At 37.4% G+C, this 19,346-nt stretch overlaps 1 long non-coding RNA gene and 1 gene segment (V, D, J or C); one reads left to right on the forward strand and one right to left on the reverse strand.

Moving 5' to 3' along the window:
• The window catches only part of LOC120439873, a 61,805-nt gene that overhangs the window by 11,462 nt on the left and 30,997 nt on the right, over positions 1-19,346 (reverse strand).
• On the forward strand, positions 793-3,678 carry LOC120439908. The gene is made up of 5 exons (XR_005612823.1): positions 793-843; positions 2,630-2,688; positions 2,776-2,927; positions 3,412-3,499; positions 3,589-3,678. It is a non-coding gene; the product is annotated as an uncharacterized LOC120439908 (long non-coding RNA).

Here is a 19,346-nt window from a genome sequence, read left to right on the forward strand (position 1 = left end):
TCCAGAAATGCCCCTTTAAAGGTTCAATTTGAAATAAAGTACAAATCTGTACCATTTTGACCTGTACTGCAGTGACAGTGGCAGAATGTGGTAATGGGTCAGCATGGGAAAATCTGGATGGGCCTGGTTAATTGTAAAATTCATATGAGATGTGAGTGTGCTCATAAAAGCTACATGTTATAATCAAATCTGTTGGTCCTCTCCTCTGTAACGTAAATTATCCTATGATGCAAAGAATATCTGTAACCTACCTTTGTGTAAGTTATGTTAAATTATATTAAAAAACACACACACAATGACATGCAGGCACAACCAAATGATGTTAAAAAAACTGGTCCATTTCCATTTTATTAAGTTCCAGTTATAATTTTTAATGTTTTAAATCTTGGTTGTAGCCTTCAAAAACGTGAAATCATTTTACTGTTATGTTTGGCCATTTACTTTTTCGCTTTTACTACATCCTAGAATTGTTCATTAATTGTGAGGTTTTTATGGAATTTGCAACATCAAGTTAAACCGAGGTTCTTTGGAAGTTAAAATGTCAAGCAGATTTTTATGTTACGGTGACTACATTTTGTAAGTTACAAATATAGTTCGCCAAGACAGCATAACGGTTTCTAAACAACTGCGCATTAATACCACAATGTTGTATTTTCATGTGTCAAGTTCGCAACGCGCATTAATCCCAAAGGCTGAAAAGCCAGCAGCGATGAGTGCTCCGCCTCCGCGCTGACTAGCGTTGACACAGAAAATGACTCTCAGGGGTTATTGATGGAGGAGCTCCTTAAAAGTTGATGGAAGAAGGCATTGATGTGTCAGACGACGAGGCGCAAAGGTTTAGAGGTAAGTCGGGTGTGATTTTGTGTTTTATAAAAATTACAACGTGTAATTTTACAGTAGAGTTAGCAAAAGTCCCAAGAGCTAGATTTAACATGGGTGAAAGCTAGCAGTTAGCTAAGTTTTAAACAAAGAAAGATACAAATGTGGACTATTTAGACTGTTGGTGGAATGTTCAACGTCTGTCTGCCCGCCGTATTCGAGTGTTTTATCAATAAATAGTGACTAACCGTGTACAACAATGTAGAAAAATCAATAATTTCTCAAAACGTGCTAGTATGTAAATATAGCTATTAACAAAATCGTTTTCTAAGCAAAATTTATCGCATCTAACTTGTTTCCGCTCAAAGGATTTTAAACAATGGAAGGTACACATTTGTACCATTCCACCTACTTAGTGGGATTTTCGAATATGAGAGCTGTAAGCTCTGCGCAGGGACACTGTCTGCAAACACCTGTGATGCCAGCTAGCTGCTCGATCAGGGATCGATTTATAATTTCAAATAAACCAAAATCAAGGAGGCAAATTGTGGGCAGCAAAAACAGACAAGATAGCCTAGGATTCTATTTAGGGATGCACCGATCCCGATACTGGTATCGGGTATCGGTGCCGATACTGTAAAATGTGTGCGTACTCGTACTCGTAAAAGTCAACCGATACCATGAACCGATACTAATGTAGCCCGGATGGGAATTTGGTAGTAGATACTCATAATTCCCATGGACTTGAACGCCACATAAGGTGTTCACAGTTCACAGAAGAGAACGGCATGGAGAGATGCACGAGGTTAGCTGAACCAAAGTGAGAGACCCGGCTAGTTTTACTGAGGTTAACTTGCACAAAAGAGTGTGTGACTAGAAAGCTAACCGTGTGAGAGCTTCGCAACAGAGTGTGGGTGAAGTGACTTTTTGTTTCAACGGTCGCACCACCGTCCGTGGAAAACTGTGTTTCCAGCCATGACCGCCGAGGCTAAAGGCTAGCCCAGACTGCTTGGCTGCGCCACGGAGGCAGCTGCTATGGACTGTCGGAGAGCTGGACAGTGACTGGCTAACGCGCTGTAGCAGAGACAGCATCTGTCCGCAGGGAGTGGATTTAGTGTGGGACTGGTGAACGGCGACCTACCGAGCAACGGAACTGTAAGTCAGACTTTTGTGCTCTTACTGGGGAGAAGAGGATTTTCTCCATCGTCCGGGCGTGAGCAGCAAACAGGCCTGCAACAAGTGTGAATGTGTGTGTGTGGCGCCCATGTGTGAATATTGTATGTTTAGTGGATTTATATAACGTGTTTTGGAGTGTATATTAGTGAGTCACTTACCAAAAGGTGATAACATAAGTTGGGTTGTTTAATATAATTTGAAAGGGAATTATTTCATTTATACAGTGTATTTCATTTGGTTAAGGAATTGGAATATCATTTGAGTTTAAAAAAGGGATGTGTTGTACAGTATTTGTCTCTGCCCTTACGTTCAGTAAACGTTTCGTTTGTGTTAAAGAGTTGTGTGGGGTCGTTTCTTTACTACCGGTTAAGTTTAACTTGTGTGTGGTAGAAGTATCGGTTTTTGTACTCGGTATCGGCAAGTACTCAGATCCAAGTATCGGTATCGGATCGGTTTGAAAAAATTGGTATCGTTGCATCCCTAATTCTATTCTATCCACAACTCGGGTTATTGTTTTGGTTGCAATGAATAATGCCTACAGCCAACAGGCAATCGGCGCAAGGATTCCCCCCCCCCCCCAAAAGAAATTTGAAAATGGTTTTATTTTTATTTCATACTGTACTTTATATTTCAGATAACGATGTACAACATTGAAGGTACAGTTGAAGGTCCAGTGTCCCAAGCAAACCAGAGGTAGGTTGTGATAAATGTCTAAATTTGCATATGCATTTAAGTGCTTGCAAAATGGCTAGTTAATGCTGTTTTCCTACTGTATTGCAGTTCTATACCTTCTTGCCTGCAGTTATTTCCATTCCAAAATTCCCACAAGATGTCCAGAGTCGCTTGGATCTCAAAGAACCAGTCCAGAAAGAACAGAAGTACCGAAACAAAATAATTGGGACTCTTTATGAAATGCTGTCACAGTACACAATGTAAGGGTTCCTTTCTGAATAATTACATTAATTTCTTAATATTAATATTGCTGTTGTACGAGAGGCAGAGAACAAATGGTTAGCCCATCTGCCTCCCAATCTGGAGACCAGCGTTCGAGTCTGGCGTGACACACGGTTCCAATGAACTGGCAATAGTGGTAAAACCATACATCCTGTGTCTCCAGACCTTGTCTGGACTATGATATCCAAAGTGTTCATTTTCGAATTTGCTCAAGAGTAAATTAATAATTCAGGACTGCAGTCAATTAATTAATGAAGTTTGGGAGAGGTGTGGCTGTTTGTCCGCGCCCATTTTAAAAAAAAAATTAAAATCAACTTTAGCTACATTGATTTGACATTGGTCTATAACATACTATTTACGGTAATAACAATATGAGTAGAAGAATTGAAGAACAGAAAAGCCCCCAGAAAAGGATAAGAGTAATCAGTGTACTGTGTGTTGTTTTTCTTATGTTTGAAACAGGTACCCAACCCACTCAGACTACATCCAGGTCATCAAAGCCCTGATTGTGAAGTATCCTTTCTTAAGAGATGTACACGGAAATGGTTATGTGAGTACCTCTCCTTTTTGTTTCTTTTATAGATTATATTAATATAAAGTAAGCATAATTAACTACTTATATACATTTGAAACAACTAGGACACCTGGCACAGCCAACTCAAGAGAAAGTTCAAAGCAGAACGGGCTCCCCTAATCAGCAACGAAGAAGTGAACCGGGTTAAAGAAAAGTTTTGACGCACGCAGAAACATCGGACCACAGAGGAATCCAGCAGCTCCTGTCTGAAGAGACTGAAGCCCCTCTCGTAAATCCTCACACCCTCAGCCTCTAAGAGCTAAGGTAACATATGTAGTCTTATTATGTTCACTGTAAAGCTAAAAGTAAACATTAATTGAAAGAAACATGTTAACAGATAACATTAACATAGAAAAAGGAACTTCACAGTTGATTTAACAAAAGTCAGCTCAACTTGCAATTCCTATTCAACATTTTGCATTTTTTCAAAGCATTTGGTGCACAAATTACTGCATTTCGAGTAACATTAACTTATCAGATTTTACTTATGATAATACTGATATCTGCTTTGACAAAGGATTCGTTCTTTGTGGGGAAGATGCAGCCTCCGTTGATGCTCATATCAAGGTGCTAAATGATCAGCACAGGACGCTACATCCTGACACAGCACTGGTGAAAGACCGCATGACAAAAACCTTTGCATGGAGACGTCAAGAGGTAGCTGAAGGAATGTGTACTGTGGACCTATTAAAGAGATATCCATTCCTGGGGACATCTGCAGGGGTAAGAATTGTTAAGATGATTGGGCAAACAGCTAATGATTTTTTGTCTGTAAATCTGATTATTATTTTCTGTACTAACTGATTAATCAATCTGTTTATTATCTTTAGAATTTTTGTTCAAGGGTTAAAGCACTTTACATTTATCTCCAGTCTGTGTCTTTAAACATGTCAAAAGTTTAAATCCTCAATGTAAAATGTCATTCTTTTGTCTATTCTGCTCTTTTCATTTCCAGTTGTGTGATGAGGTTGATTTAATGCATCCCTGCCAAGACAACATCTGTTGCCGCTTTAGCGAGAACTTCACTGCTGTTCTTCAAAATGTTCTTCAAATGACCAAGGATTTGCCACTGAAGAAGGTCTACATGGAGGCAAGAGAGAATGCACTGGCTGAAGACATTACAGGTACTAATTTGACCTCATACAAATAGTAAATTTTGTGACAATTCATTTGCGCTCTCTTCCAAAGATAATTGATGTACCATAGTGCCATGTCAAGAGCATGTTAATGGGAATTTGCATGCTATCAAAATCTAATGAAGTGCATTTGCATCTGTATGACCTAGGAATTGACTTCAAGGGGCACTTCTCCTCTTGCCATCCATCTTCAAGGAGAAGATAGAAGATTTCATCATCCTTGGAGAGGTAAATGCATGATGCAATGCATAGCCTTTGGCCACAAGTTTCATTCTCGGTGTTTTGTTGGCATGGAGCTGAATTCAGCTGCGGTTCAGCATCACAGCTAAGCTAATGTAGGGGAAACACTGCTGTTAATCCACAGACTTACAGAATGCTCTGGAAATGAACAAAAGTTTTACAGATGTGCATTTTCAGGATAAAGTGCTTCAGCGTGTGTCTGCTATATCTGTCAGCAGTGTCAAATATGAACTTGAGGATGTTTTTGTAGTTGGCCATGTACACACTGAAGCCATACCTATATTCTTTAAAATCAAGTATATTTTGAATGTTGATACTTGTTGGGTATTGTGTGGGAAACTGTTACTTCCTTGCACTTATGAATGTCATTTCCATGCTTACCAAGTGGCAGTTGACAACGACTGGATCCTGTTCAATCCAGGAAATGAATTAGACTTTCAAGCTCTAGACACCTATTTAGTTGATGATAGGCTGTTTGTGTCCTTGAGGTATTCTGTGTGACGTTGCAAGCACATTTTCCACTTTGTCTATATATATGACATATATATATTCTGGCTTGTTGAAGTAGAGCAAAACATTTGTGTGGACAGTTTTTAAATACATGCCATCTCTGTGATCCGTCAAAAACATTGTGTTCAGGTGTTTAATGTCTTTATGTGATTGTTTACTTTTTTAAATGAATGTATTTTTCTTGACATGTCCTATGGCAATATACGAATGTAATCAAGGATGTATTCCTGTGGTTGTTTAAATGCTTTGATGTGATTCTATTATCGAAAATAAATGGTTAAATAACCAAATATTTTGGACTATTGGGGGTACATTTTTGTCTCTTTAGGTACGAAATAGGTTGTCGCTGGGGGGGTACCCTCATAGGTACCCTATTGTACCCTTTTCAAGGGAACATTTCTGTACTATAGTTTGAAGGTACATTTATGTCTTAGGAAAGTACATGATTGTACTTCAGATGGTACAACTTCATAAGGTACAAAAATGTACCACGCCTAAAGGGTACAGAAATGTCCTTCAAAAAGGAACACCCCCAGCGACAAGCATTTGTACCCTTTTTGGTACACTTTGGTACCCCTATTTCTGAGAGTGTGCTAAATTATAAAACTTACAATGCAATAAGAGACTTTTTATACCTATATGAAAATGAACTTCCATTTGCTAAAAGCCAAATGGACTTCATCTCTAATTACAAATGAACTAAAACAATATATGGTCTGTGGGTTCCTCCTCTGGTGGCTTTGCATTTAGCTGAACTTGCTGAATCTTTGTAGTTTGTGGTTTGTGGAAGATCCAGCTACTCTTCAAATCCACTCCAGTCCTTTTTCCTCCAGGCTGTCTGATCCAATTTGTCCAGTAGCCACTCACAGAATAAGAGAGCTTACAGTTGGTGGTGAAATGTGACCTGGCTGCACAGTCACAGAGGTTGGTTGTGTCAGTTGTTCACACTTTACACCTGTGAAAAAGAAAAATAATAATAATAAAAAAAAAAGAGGCTCTAGAAGCAAGCCTTTCTCTGTATTTATTTATTTATTGATTCCTTTTATTTTGCCAAACTGCTCTCCCCTCTGGTCCTGGCAACAGCCTTTAAAAATAGCAATCTTTAAAATATACAATATGGCTCTAATTGTAGTGGTGTGTGTGGCACCCTGTTCTTAGAAGTTGATAGAAGAGGTCAGCATTTCACTGACTGCAAGGTTGAGCAACCGGCCCAAAGTTTTGTTGTGCTGGCTGCTGAGCTTTATCTGTACCACGACATTTTTGTACCAGGTCATACGCTCAGCACTGCATGTGCTGAGTGCCTATCAATCTTTGTTTCTATTAGTTGTATGAATGTATGTCACAGTGCAGGAGGGCTCCTTTGATAGTGCGCTTTGGTCAAAGTTGCCCTAAAAATGAACAAAACTGTTTTAATTTTGTTTTTTTCAGTTATGTATTTGTGTGATTATAATGAGCTATCTGTTGGTTTAGCTGATAAATGAGCAAAACTTGTATGAAATAACATACAAATAGAATATATGCATGAAACATACATATATTCTTGAAGCTCCACCTGTTTTCAAAATTATTTTTAATGATAACTGACACTGAAAGTTAAAGTAATTTCTCCAAATCAAAAAAGATATTTTCAAACAGGACAGCAATCACAATAAAATCTAATGTCTTATAAATCATCAAAGCACTTATGAGTTAAAGATGTCTGAGGATCACTGGAGGTTTTTGTTCAGCTGTTCAACTAGTTCCAGTCACTGTGAGTCTCGAGCACAATAATACACAGCAGAATCTTCAGTCTTCAAGTTGTTTATCTGCAAAAACAGCTGTTCTCTGCTGTTGTCTCTGGAGGCAGTAAACCTGCCTCGTACTGACTGAGAGTAGTAGTTGGTGCCTCGATTAGTATTACTAACAATCCACTCCAGTCCTTTCCCAGGAGCCTGTCTGATCCAGGCCATCCACCAGCTACTAAATGGGAGTCCAGAGGTGGTACAGGTGAGCCTGTGAGACTCTCCAGGTTTTTTAACAACTGGTTCAGACTGTGTCAGAGTCTGACCATCAATACCTGTAAAAACAGAATTGAATAATAATCAGTTCCTTTATGTTTTTCAGAATTTTATTGATGACTAAAGCTTGTAGATCTTCACCTGCCCAGCAGATAGCTAATAGCAGCAGCCCCGTCCTGCAGTGCATCATGTTAAACTTTGTGACTTCTGCTCTCTGCCATGCTCCCTGCAGTCACATAAGTAGAGGTGTAAGGTATGTAAGTTTTGCATTGACTCCTCCTCACATTAACTAGACTCATGTGAACTCACTTTAACTGAGCGTCACATATTAACTGGTGAAATTAGAGTGGATGCTACATGTAAGTAAATGTTTGCATAAACTTTAAATTGAGTGACAGTTTTGGACATCACTTCAATAACAAATAAAGAAATAAATATGTGATCTGTTTGATTAAGTGAACCAATTTTATTTGGCACTTCCTGAGGCGTGAGACCACGTTTCTGTTCAGTAAAACAAATAATAGAGATAATGTTAATATTTATAAATGTTATCTCTTTTTACAATTTCTGCTATCAGTGTCTCCAGTATTCAAACTGAGTGCACATTCACTCATCTTGCAAAATTACAACACGCTCTTTGCAAGAATATTAACACGTCTCACTCCTTTACACCTAGCAATAATTTCTGTGCTGAATTTTCTTATAAATACTAAGAAATGACAATGACAGTCTGACAAAATCTTATGTTAGTTTGTAATTTGTGTTTGTGTTTTTATTTAATTGATGGCTTGTGTGTCATGTAAAAGAAAATTCAACCTTTCAACTGGTTTTCACTTCCAAGACTTGCAATGTTTGCTGGCTTGGTGCAAGGTTTTGTGGTACTTAGAAGTGATTTGAATGAGTAATTGTTTTCAAAGTTAGTGCTTAAGTAATTACACATAAAATGTAATCATGGAAATTTATCCTGTATTGAGAAATCTTATCCAGGAAAACTAAAAGAGTGTATCAGAGCAACTACTATAAGATACTGTATCTTATTAAGTGGTAATGACGAAGGAAGTAGTTTTGCATGACTCTCCTATTACTTCTTCTCAGTGTTTCTCGTGGAGCACAGTAATAAACTGCTGTGTCCTCAGTCTTCAAACTTTTCATCTGAAGACAGACTTTAGTGCTGGAGTCATCTCTGGAGATGGTGAATCTGCCCTGAACTGTCTCAAGTAGTAGGAGATAGGAGAACTAGCTGTGTGTATAAAAGCAATCCACTCCAGCCCTTTTCCAGGAGCCTGTCTGACCCAGGCCATGGCGTAGCTGCTGAATGTGAATCCAGAGGTTGAACGGGTCAGTCTGTGAGACTCTCTGGGCCTTTTCACCATCGGTTCAGATAATGTCAGAGTCTGACCATCCACACCTGTAAAGACAGAAAATAAGAAAAGAAAAATTTTAAAAAGATATAACATGAATTGTTCTCCAAAGAAAATAAGGGCATGTTAACTAAAGATCAGGAAAATCATCATCTGCCCAACAAAAGCTACAAGCAGCAATTCTCTCTGCAATCTATGATGCAGCATTCAGGATATGAATAGAATTGTATTTATTTATTTATTGCTTTCTTTATCTTTTATTTACTGCTCTTTCTGCTCCTGACCCCAATGACACATGCTTATTTTTTTGCTATGATATTGGCTCTATTGTACTATCTCATTATCATCATTCTCTATCATGCACTCTTCATGTTGTTGATAACATATAAAGAACACTATGGAGACTAACTACAAGTAAAACGCACAGTTTAGGCCTCAAGCTTGCCTGAAGGCTTGACAATACTTCTTCAGAAGATGAACAACTACCCGCTCATTGAGTGAAGAAAACTTCGTGGTTATTTCCAAATATGGAAAAGACAAACAAGAACATGGATCATTAAACTGATTTACTGATAAAAAAATTTATTGTAGTCAGTGCATTCACAAAATGGGCCAAACCAAAAGCACATTCACACAGATTGTATTTTTATACAACAATATTATGTTGTTGTTTTTGTGTGTTCAATTGTACTGTGAAAAAATGACATTTATGTATACTAATAATATGTTATGTCGGGAATACACATCAGTTGAGCTTCCATTTGCATCATTTTTAGTTATGACCCCCGCCTTCAAAAAAATTGTAAAATTGTAATTAATTGTATAATTAGTGGTAGTAGTATTGTTGTTGTTGTTTTTTGTTTTTCATTAGATGAGGAGAAGATTATGAAGCAATCAATTCATATAAATCTTGTTAGAGTGAGGACGCTCTTTAAAATCATTAGTGGTCTTAGAGCGCCTCCTCTGGTGCTTTTACTGATGTTCAGGCAGAGTGCAGTTTTTGTTCAGCTCTAGTCATGTTTTGTGTTATTGTGGGTCTCTGGCACAGTAATACACTGCAGTGTCTTCAGGCTGCATATTCTGTCCAGTCAGAGTCACTGTGTTGCTGGAAGAGTCTAAGCTGATACTGAACTTGTTTTTAGTGAATCTTTATAAGCTAAAGTTGCACCAACTCTGCTTCCAATCCACTCCAGGCCTTTCCCTGCAGGCTGTCTGATCCAAGCTGTCCAGCGGCTGGTCACAGAATAGGAAACCTGACAGGTGATGGTCAGACGTTGACCTGGCTGTACAGTCTCAGAGGCTTTCTGTGTCAACTGCTCACACTGTACACATGTGATTAAATTGTGTTGTTACAGATAATCTGATGAATATGACAAATATAGGAGACTCACATGATCCACCTGCCAACAGCAGGAACAGAGCTACAGAAAACATGGTTTAATTGAGACTGATGTTCTGGTATCTCCACCCAAAAATGTGAGCAGTTTTTATGACTGAGTAGCGAGGAAGCTGAGTGATGTTTGCATAGAACAAAGCACGTAGCGCAGTCACTATCTGCCAAACTTGCCATGAGATCACATTTGCCTAAAATTTGTTTAACCGTATTAACTCATGAAATCACATAAAAAATAAAGTCTAATTGCTTTTTTATGGAAAGGATCCCTGTACCACTGATTTTTTGAAATCATGTTTGCTGTTTACTTGACTGAAACATATGCATGAAGAATGTGCTGCAGCATTTAATTATTTATCCTGTAATATCAGGAACAGCTTGTTGCATTATTTAAATTTGCCCTGTAACACAGAATTTGGAATAAAAACTGTAATATTTTAGTAGATTAATTATCATGTCCAAAGGTAAAGCTCAATCAAGGCACTTTATGCCTTGAATACTTATGTTATTTAGTGCACAGACAGCGGTATTGTGCTAATGCACTTCAGTGTCTGTATTCCTAAGGCAGCAAACCTATTGGGAAAACTGATAAACACAGGAACAAAGTTGTTATGAATAAGTCATAACATTCATTTATGTATAAATTAATTTATATATCCTATTTTCAGACTAAATAACAAACATGATTTGGTCAAGCCACAAACAGCTACAGGTAAAGTAACAGTGTGCCAGATCTTATCAATGTGAGTGTATTGTAAGGGACACATAAGTAATCATTTTACATTTCACACAAGCTTGGAGGTGGTTTGAATGTTTATGATGTGTGTGTGTGTGTCATTTATGATTCCATTGTCTTTAATGCTGAGAAACCCAAACATGAAGAATGTATCTTCTTACAAAACAACACAAAATGTACTTAATTTGTTTGTAATTGCTAGGCCTATATATATGTGTGTCTGTGTGTGTGTGTGTGCGTGTGGTTGTATACTACATTATACAACAACACAAGAAATTTATCAATATTACTAAGTAAAAAATAAACTGTATGTAGAAAGCTAGAGGATTTTGTACAGGAGCTAAAACAGCTTTAATCACTGGGGCGCTCGAGCACAATAATAAACAGCAGAATCTTCAGTCTTCAGGTTGTTCATCTGCAGCAACAGCAGCTGTCTGTTGTCGTCTCTGGAGATGGTGAAGCGGCCTTGGACTGACTGGGAGTAGAATCTCCTGCTACCACTGCCGCTATCGTGCCAGGCAATCCACTCCAGTCCTTTTCCAAGAGGCTGTCTGATCCATGCCATAAAGTTGCTGCTCAGTGTTAATCCAGAGGCTGTACAGGTCAATGTGTGTGATTGTCCAGGCCTTTTAACCACTGGTTCAGATTCTGTTAAAGTCTGGGCACAAGCACCTGGTAAAAAACAAGAAAACTGTAATTTTCTACAAGCTGGCAAATTTTAAAAGACACATTAAAATATTTTCTCACCTGTGCACCAGACAGTTAAAAGCAACAGTCTCATGTTACAGCCCATCATGGTGAAGTGTCTGTCGTCTCTTCTCTGTCGTTCTCTCTCCAGTCAGATAAGAAGCACTGGATTATATTTAGGTTTTGCATTGGCTCCTCCTCATAAGAAGGATTCATAAGTATATTCCTCCAGCACTGTTACTGTTTCTTTTAGATCTTCAACTCCTGCCCCATAATGCTCTAATTATGATAGTGAATAAATGCAAATTGAATATTAGCCTATGATTTATGTCTTTGATTCACTACTGTCACAAAGTGCTTCATCACAAGCCAGTGATATGACTTTAAACATGCAACTCTAAAGTGAAGTTTAATTCACTTCAGTTTTGTTAAGTGTGCTGTTTTCCGTTTGTTCATAAAAGGTTATTTAATTTGATTGTTTGCTGAATTTCTTTAATTTATGATCATAATTACAGATATATCATGTATAAGATCAGGAGTGTTCACTTCTGCAAAATGCTGTGTGCCCTTTACAGACAGCAAGTGCTATAGAGGTCCTTCAGGTGTCCAGTGATATTCTGGTAATGTTAATGGTCCTTCTTAGTGGCTTATTGTGTGCCATAGTGGAGCTTGAGAACAACACAGAAATGCAATATGTCAGCACACTCTCAGTGGAGAAGTGGTAGAAGATGGTCAGCAGCTTCAACTTGAGGTTGATCCTCGTGAGGATCCTCAGAAACCAGGAATTTGAAGCTGGTCAGCCTCTCCACACACTTCCCAATGATGAAGATGGGCTGAAGGTCAGACTTCCTCCTGCTGAAATCAGTGATAAGTTTTAGGTCTTTTGTGTTTTTGGTCAACTTAAGGACCGATTTGTTGATTAATCACTGGCCCAGACTGAGTCAATGCTTGACCATCAATACCTAAAGACATGGTAACAGCTCATTAGTGCAATCTGCCTGTAACCAGCAAATAAAGCTGTGTTAGAGTTCAAGTCTGTCTGCTGAGTCCTGATCTGGGTCCACTGTCACCTTGCCACACAACAGACCATGACATTAGAGGTCTGTGCAATCCACCATATATAAATACATCACAGATATCATTTTTTCATCAACTCCTCCTTCAAAAAACACCAAAAAACTGTTAATTCATGGTTATACATAGAAAATCTTTTAGTAGGCAGGTATTTATGCCAGTAACACTCTCAAAATCAACAATACACCACAAGCTCAGCAGTCTCTTATCATTTAACTCTAAAGGGACATGTAACCTCTATTCTAAGTAATACAAAAGTTTGAAATTAAATATTTCTCAAAATGCACCTTCAAAAGTGAAATGTCATTAGAGATAATAACAAAAGAAGTTTTTAAGTTGCTGGTTTCATTTAGAGGAGTTTATCTGTTGTGCAAAGATCTAAAACCTGACTTCATAGTACTTTCAAACATGATATATGAAAGCTAAATCCATCTAGAATAAAAGGATTTGTTTATAAGAAGTTGGACCATAGCATTTTTAGGTTTTCCTTTTTCAATCATGTTGAGCAATCATTTGTGATCCTTGAGCTCCTCCTCTGGCAGCTTCATATACTGTAAGTGATCAGGCTCAGAGGGGTTTTGTTCAGGTCTGCTGGTGGCTTGTGTTACTGTGGTACGCTAGCACAGTCAGACACAGCAGTCTCTTCAGGCTGCATATTCTGTCCAATTAAACTCACTGTTCTGCTGGAAGGGTTTAAGTTGATACTAAACTTGTTCTTTAGTGAATCTTTGTAATATGAGCTGCTGCATCCATCACATCTCATTCCAATCCACTCCAGTCCTTTCCCTGCAGCCTGCCTGATCCAGCCTGTCCAGTAGCTGCTAAGAGCATAAGAGACCTGACAGGTGATGGTCAGACGGTGGCCTGGCTGCACTGTCGCATAGGCTGGCTGTGTCAACTACTCACACTTTACACCTGTAAATAGAAAATATTATTTTTAACAGATGATTAGGTAAACTAAACTATTGAGTTTGACAAATAAAAAGGGACTCACCAGATCCAGCTGCCAGCAAATCATAATATAATAGTGTGATATAAACTTGACAGGACTCACCTTTACTTAGCATTTGTTGTACCGTATTACTCATTCACATTTTCAAATCCAAAAGAAAGTTTAATTTCTTGTTTTTTTCTTATAACACATCTGTGCACCTGTGATTTTTAAATATGTCTCCTGTTTTCTTGACAAAACTGACTAATTCAGTCATTTGTCAGATTAAGAAATATATTATAAGAGCATCTTAATTACACAATTTAACTAATTATCTATTCTTTCAAAAGGCACTTGATTAATTTCAGGACCCAAAGATTCATAAATATAGGAACAGAAATATAAACAGGTACATCCTGTACTTATTTTTTTTCAGCACATTATTGTTATGATGTCTTCCAGCCTTAAACAAACATGGTGAACGCTTTGCAGAAAGACATTATTTCCTGCATTTTCACAGGAAATATGTTAATTCCTTCAGAGGTTGCAGATCTGGAATGAACAGGGATAATAGGAAATTGCACTTTTACTGTTTATTTTAGTAGGAAAATAAAGCTCCTACAAGGCACTTGACGCAGCTTAGCGGTATTTTAAACGGGATGCAGGGTGGGATCCATTTCATTCATTGCACAAACAGCTGGAATAGTCCTGAGGAGGAGGCTTCCTTTATACATAAAGGAATATTTTTAAGTTTAAGACATGAATTTTAACTGCACTGCCCCAAGAGAAAGCAGGATTTTATACAGCTCCCAGTGCCGAGAGGGCATCCCAAAAGGGTCAGTGCCATCTGGTGATACAATTAAAAGCAACAGTATGTTTCCCACCCAGTTATATTAATTTGTCCAATTGCTCTGAAAACGCTAAAGCTAACTATATCAACAACAAAAACACTCAGAGATTGGAAAAAAAAGTAATAACATAATAATAGTATTATTATTATCATGTTCAGGAGACTTTAAGAATCAAGAGCTATGATTCATTTTTATGATTGCTGGGTATTTGTGGATGTTAGTGTGTGGTTTGCATCACTGTGGGTTACCCATCATTCATCTCAATATTTAGCATTTTTCTGTATTTATTATTCATATGCAGCTCCTCACAGAGTCCAACTGCCAGCAGATGGATCATACAGAGAATATGACTGATGTCAAAGGTGACTTGAAGTAAGGTCCTGCAGAAGGAACCTGACATACCTGGAGGAACCCACTCGGATACAAAAGAGAACGTGCAAGCCAGATGGTGGATTTGAAACTAAGACTTTCTTGCTATGAGGCAACAGAGCTGACCACTACGCCTTCATACAGGAGCACTTTTTCTATTTTTCTATTTAAAATCAATAAGAAGCTTTCTGAAGACTGACATGAAAAGTAACTGCTAAGCTTTTTAGTTTCTTTTTATTACCTAATTGTTTTAATACTCAGTGTAGTGTTGGGAGTCAAGAATTATAATAGTACTGGTAAGAAAATTTGCAGTTGAAAAAAAGTGAACGTGAAATCACAGAAAAGCTGCAAAAAGTACACCTGGCAAGTTATGTTTTTGTACAGCGTTTCTTCCACTGTGGCTATCGAGTAGAGTAATAAGCAGCAGAATCCTCAGTTGTCAAGCTGTTCATCTGCAGATACACCTGCTTTGTGCTGTTGTCTCTGGAGATGGTAAACCGACCTCTTAATGACTGAGAGTAGTGGGTGATACTAAGCAGTTTAACCATCCACGCCACTCCTTTTCCAGTAGCCTGTCTGATCCAAGCAGCATGAATATCACTGCTGAACCCATATGTGCAGGTCAGTCTGTGGGAATCTCCAGACAAACAGCAATAATTGCTGTCCTGCAGTTCATACTGTTAAACTATGTGTCCTTAAGTCTGTCTTCTTCTCTGAAGTCAGATGTATAGAGAAGAAAAACATTTGGGTTTTGCATCTACACCACCCCGCAGAAAATAAAACTAGATTAGTCTAACCTGTTATGAATATTTTGGAGTGACTGTTTATATTCTATATATCATGATATCATGGCTCTGGCTAACTTTGACCAAGGTCAGGAATTCCCCCATAACTGTGTCTGTTATTATATAAATGCCCTAACATCTGACAGTAATAAATTGACAATTAATCATTAATAAATGTTTCAGACACAAAGAAAATGTATTTAGGTTTTACAACACTTGTTTTGGATAAATGTAATATCCAGACTGTGAGTTTGGATGTTATATAACAAATTCACAGGTTTCAGTATTGTATGGCAACAGCAGACCTACAGTCCTTCTCTACTTCTGTTACAACTGAAAGCATCATCATAATTTATAAATCATCGCTCTGCTTTGTTTACAGATTGGCTAAAGTTTGCTTTGCTTGTAGATTAGCAATTATAAATTTTAAAAGTGATGTTAATTATCTTGTCACTAATAGCTACAGATGGCAGTCGTGTTGCAACAATTCACTGGTGCATGCACTTTAATACACAACATAAGCTCAAAGATTATTGTTATGTAACATAAAGAAAAAGCAAATGATAAGATGTATGTTTAACAATTTGTAAATGTGAATTGCAGAATAAAATTTAGCTTTTTTATTTATTCATTTTTGGTTTTCTGAGTTTTTGTACAGAGTTTCTTCCTCTTGTGTCACTGTGAGTATCGAGCACAATAATAAACAGCTGAATCCTCAGTCGTCAGTCTGTTCATCTGCAGATACACCTGCTTTCTGCTGTTGTCTCTGGAGATGGTGAAGCGGCCTCTGAATGACTCAGAGTAGCGGATAGTTCTACTGCCATCACTTATAGTAGCAACCCATTCCAGTCCTTTTCCAGCAGCTTGTCTGATCCAAGCGTTCCAGTAATCGCTACTGAACCCTGAGTATGTACAGGTCAGTCTGTGGGAGTCTCCAGGCCTTTTAACCACTGATTCAGACTCAGTCAGTGTTTGACCCTCAGTACCTACAAACAAACAGCTCTTTATATACAATGATCCAGACATTTTAAGTGTTTCATTAGTAAAATTAAGCGTATAATCCTTACCAGCCCAGTTCATTAAAAGAATTAGAAAATTGAACCAAATATGAGGTCTGATCATGATGAAAGCCATTTCTCTCTGCTCAGTCTACAGTGGGTACCTGTGATTTACTCTCTGTTTTAAACTCGCTAACATTTATGTAAAGATAACCTAGAACAGTTTTGCATCAGCTCCTCCCTCAAAAACAGAACCACACTGTAGCTTGTAGTAATGATCATTTCATTACATTATTATTCGATATGTATTTACTTATTAAGCAGATGTTTTCAGGTAAGACTTTCCTTTATAATTCCACAATCTATTTTTTTTTATTCTTTGATCACAAAATCATACTTGATACTCATTTCAAAAAGTATTTGTTTTGGAAGCCAGAAAATCAGGACTTCAAAACTGCAACATACATGTGTGTCTGTTTGTTTAATGTTTTCTACATGCTGATCTACTGGCACCTTTAGGTTTTGTCCATTTTTGTGAAACATCAGAGTTCTGTGTTTAGGATAATGGTTCATTTACTGTAAAGTATGAACAAAGTAAATCAAAATGAGTTCTGTTTAACAGAAGTATAAATCTTTCTATTAGTCTGTTTCCAAACATCTGTCAAAGACACTGAACTGCAGGAGATTTATGCAAATAGCTTTTTTTTCCAAGTTTTTTTTTCAAGAGGATCATTTGTGTCATATGTAAACATCTTATATAAGTATTCTGTTACATATCTATAAAAGGATATTTAAGTTTTCACCAGTGCAACTTAACATCTGTTTCATTTTTCAGCTTAATGTAACAAAAAAATAGATTTTACTCCAGCAGGCAAACTTGTTATTCTTGTTTTCAAACATTGGGCATAATTTAAACATATAATGAGTAATTTCAGTTTTGTTTTGTGACATTTTATTGAGGATCAGCTTTAAGATTCATCTTAGGAAAAAATCTCACAGAATTTCAGAATTCATTTATGGTCTTGGAGCGCCTCCTCTGGTGATCTGAAGAAATAACTGTTCGGCCAATAAAGGGTATTTGTTCAGGTCTCCTAATGGTTCATGATACTGTGACTCTCTGGCACAATAATACAGAGCATGCATATTCTGTCCATGCTTTCAGTGTTTCAGTGAGACTCACAGAACATGTTGATGTTGAAGGCCACTGGGTCAAAAGCTTCTCTCTCTTGCAGCCAACAGTACATGTATATAAAGTTTTTTTTTTGGCAGGAAGTTAATTTTTGCGTGTGGAGAGATGTATATAAAAAAAGAAGAATGTAATATATTCATAATACATTTTAACACAAATATACAAGGAAATTTAAAGATTTACATTAAAAATAAGACAACAGAATACTTAATGTTCAAAGTTGTTGATGAAGTTGTTTCATTGTTTCCTTAAATGTGCTGGTGATCCTGTGAATGACAGAAAGAAAATTCTGAATTGGCTCGATGTGAGTTCTTGTACATTGTTTCTTCCTCTTCCCATAGCTATAGCTATGTTTTAACTAACCATTGCTAATCCAAGCAATCCACTTTTCCAGCAGCCTGTCTGATCCAAACAGCATCAATATCATCACTGAACCCTGAGTATGTACAGGACAGTCTTTGGGATTCTTCAGGCCTTTTAACCACAGGTTCAGACTCAGTCAGAGTTTGACCCTCAGAAGGAGTCAGTGTTAATAAGCAAATAATTAGATTCTGTATTTCATATATAATTTGTGGTGAAGACATAATGTTTGTAGATGAAATACTTTGTCCTTACCAACCCAGTAAACTGACAGGATAAGAAAAACAGCCATCAACTCAGGATTGAGCCATTTGTCTCTTTTCTTAAATACACATTTTTATAACTTTTATAACTGTTAGTGGTGTCTTGCACAGTAATACACAGCAGTGTCTTCAGGCTGCATCTTCTGGCTATTTAGAGCAGGGGTCTCCTACTTGCCCATATATTTACGTGAAATAATATAATGCAATTTGTCCCTTGACATTACTTTTTTTGTTAGGGAGGATTCATTTGTTGTTGAGTATAGTGTTAAAATAAGTTCTTTAAAGAGCAAAAATTATTTCATATGAAGGCAATATGAGCAGAGAGTAAAAACATGTTGAGGGACTGGTTATGTTAGTTCAGTGAGAGAGTTATTTGTAAAGAAAACAACTTTCACTAGCAGTCAACAACTAATGTGTACACTTATGTCTGCATTTTTATTTTGTTGAATGCAAACAAAATTATAGCAGAAGTGCTGCCACGTGTCTTCAGTTAGTTAAGAGTGAGAAAAAAAAATTCAGTTCACATTTGCAGTTTTGTCTTCTTACACAATATTTAAAATAACATTAAAAAAACACAACATTGTCAGAAATATTTGAGGGTTTTTCTTGTTTGATTTTTTTTTTGTTTTGTATTACTTGAACCTTAAAGCGGCCCTCCAATGAGATGACAGTGCCAGCAGTGGCCCACAGCTCATTTAAGTTTGAGACCCTGATTTAGAGTAACTAAATAACTAAGAGTGTCTAAGTTAATGGTGAACATGTTCTTTAGGGCAGCGGTCCCCAACCTTTTTTGCCTCACGGACCGGTTTATGCCCGACAATATTTTCATGGACCGGCCTTTAAGGTGTCGCGGATAAATACAACAAAATAAAACTAGTACCGGTACCGGAAAAAAAGAAGATTTATTCATAACACACGTGAAAAGTCCCAGGAAAACCGAGTT

Source organism: Oreochromis aureus, linkage group 4, assembly GCF_013358895.1.
Source record: "Oreochromis aureus strain Israel breed Guangdong linkage group 4, ZZ_aureus, whole genome shotgun sequence".
Lineage (NCBI taxonomy): Eukaryota > Metazoa > Chordata > Actinopteri > Cichliformes > Cichlidae > Oreochromis > Oreochromis aureus.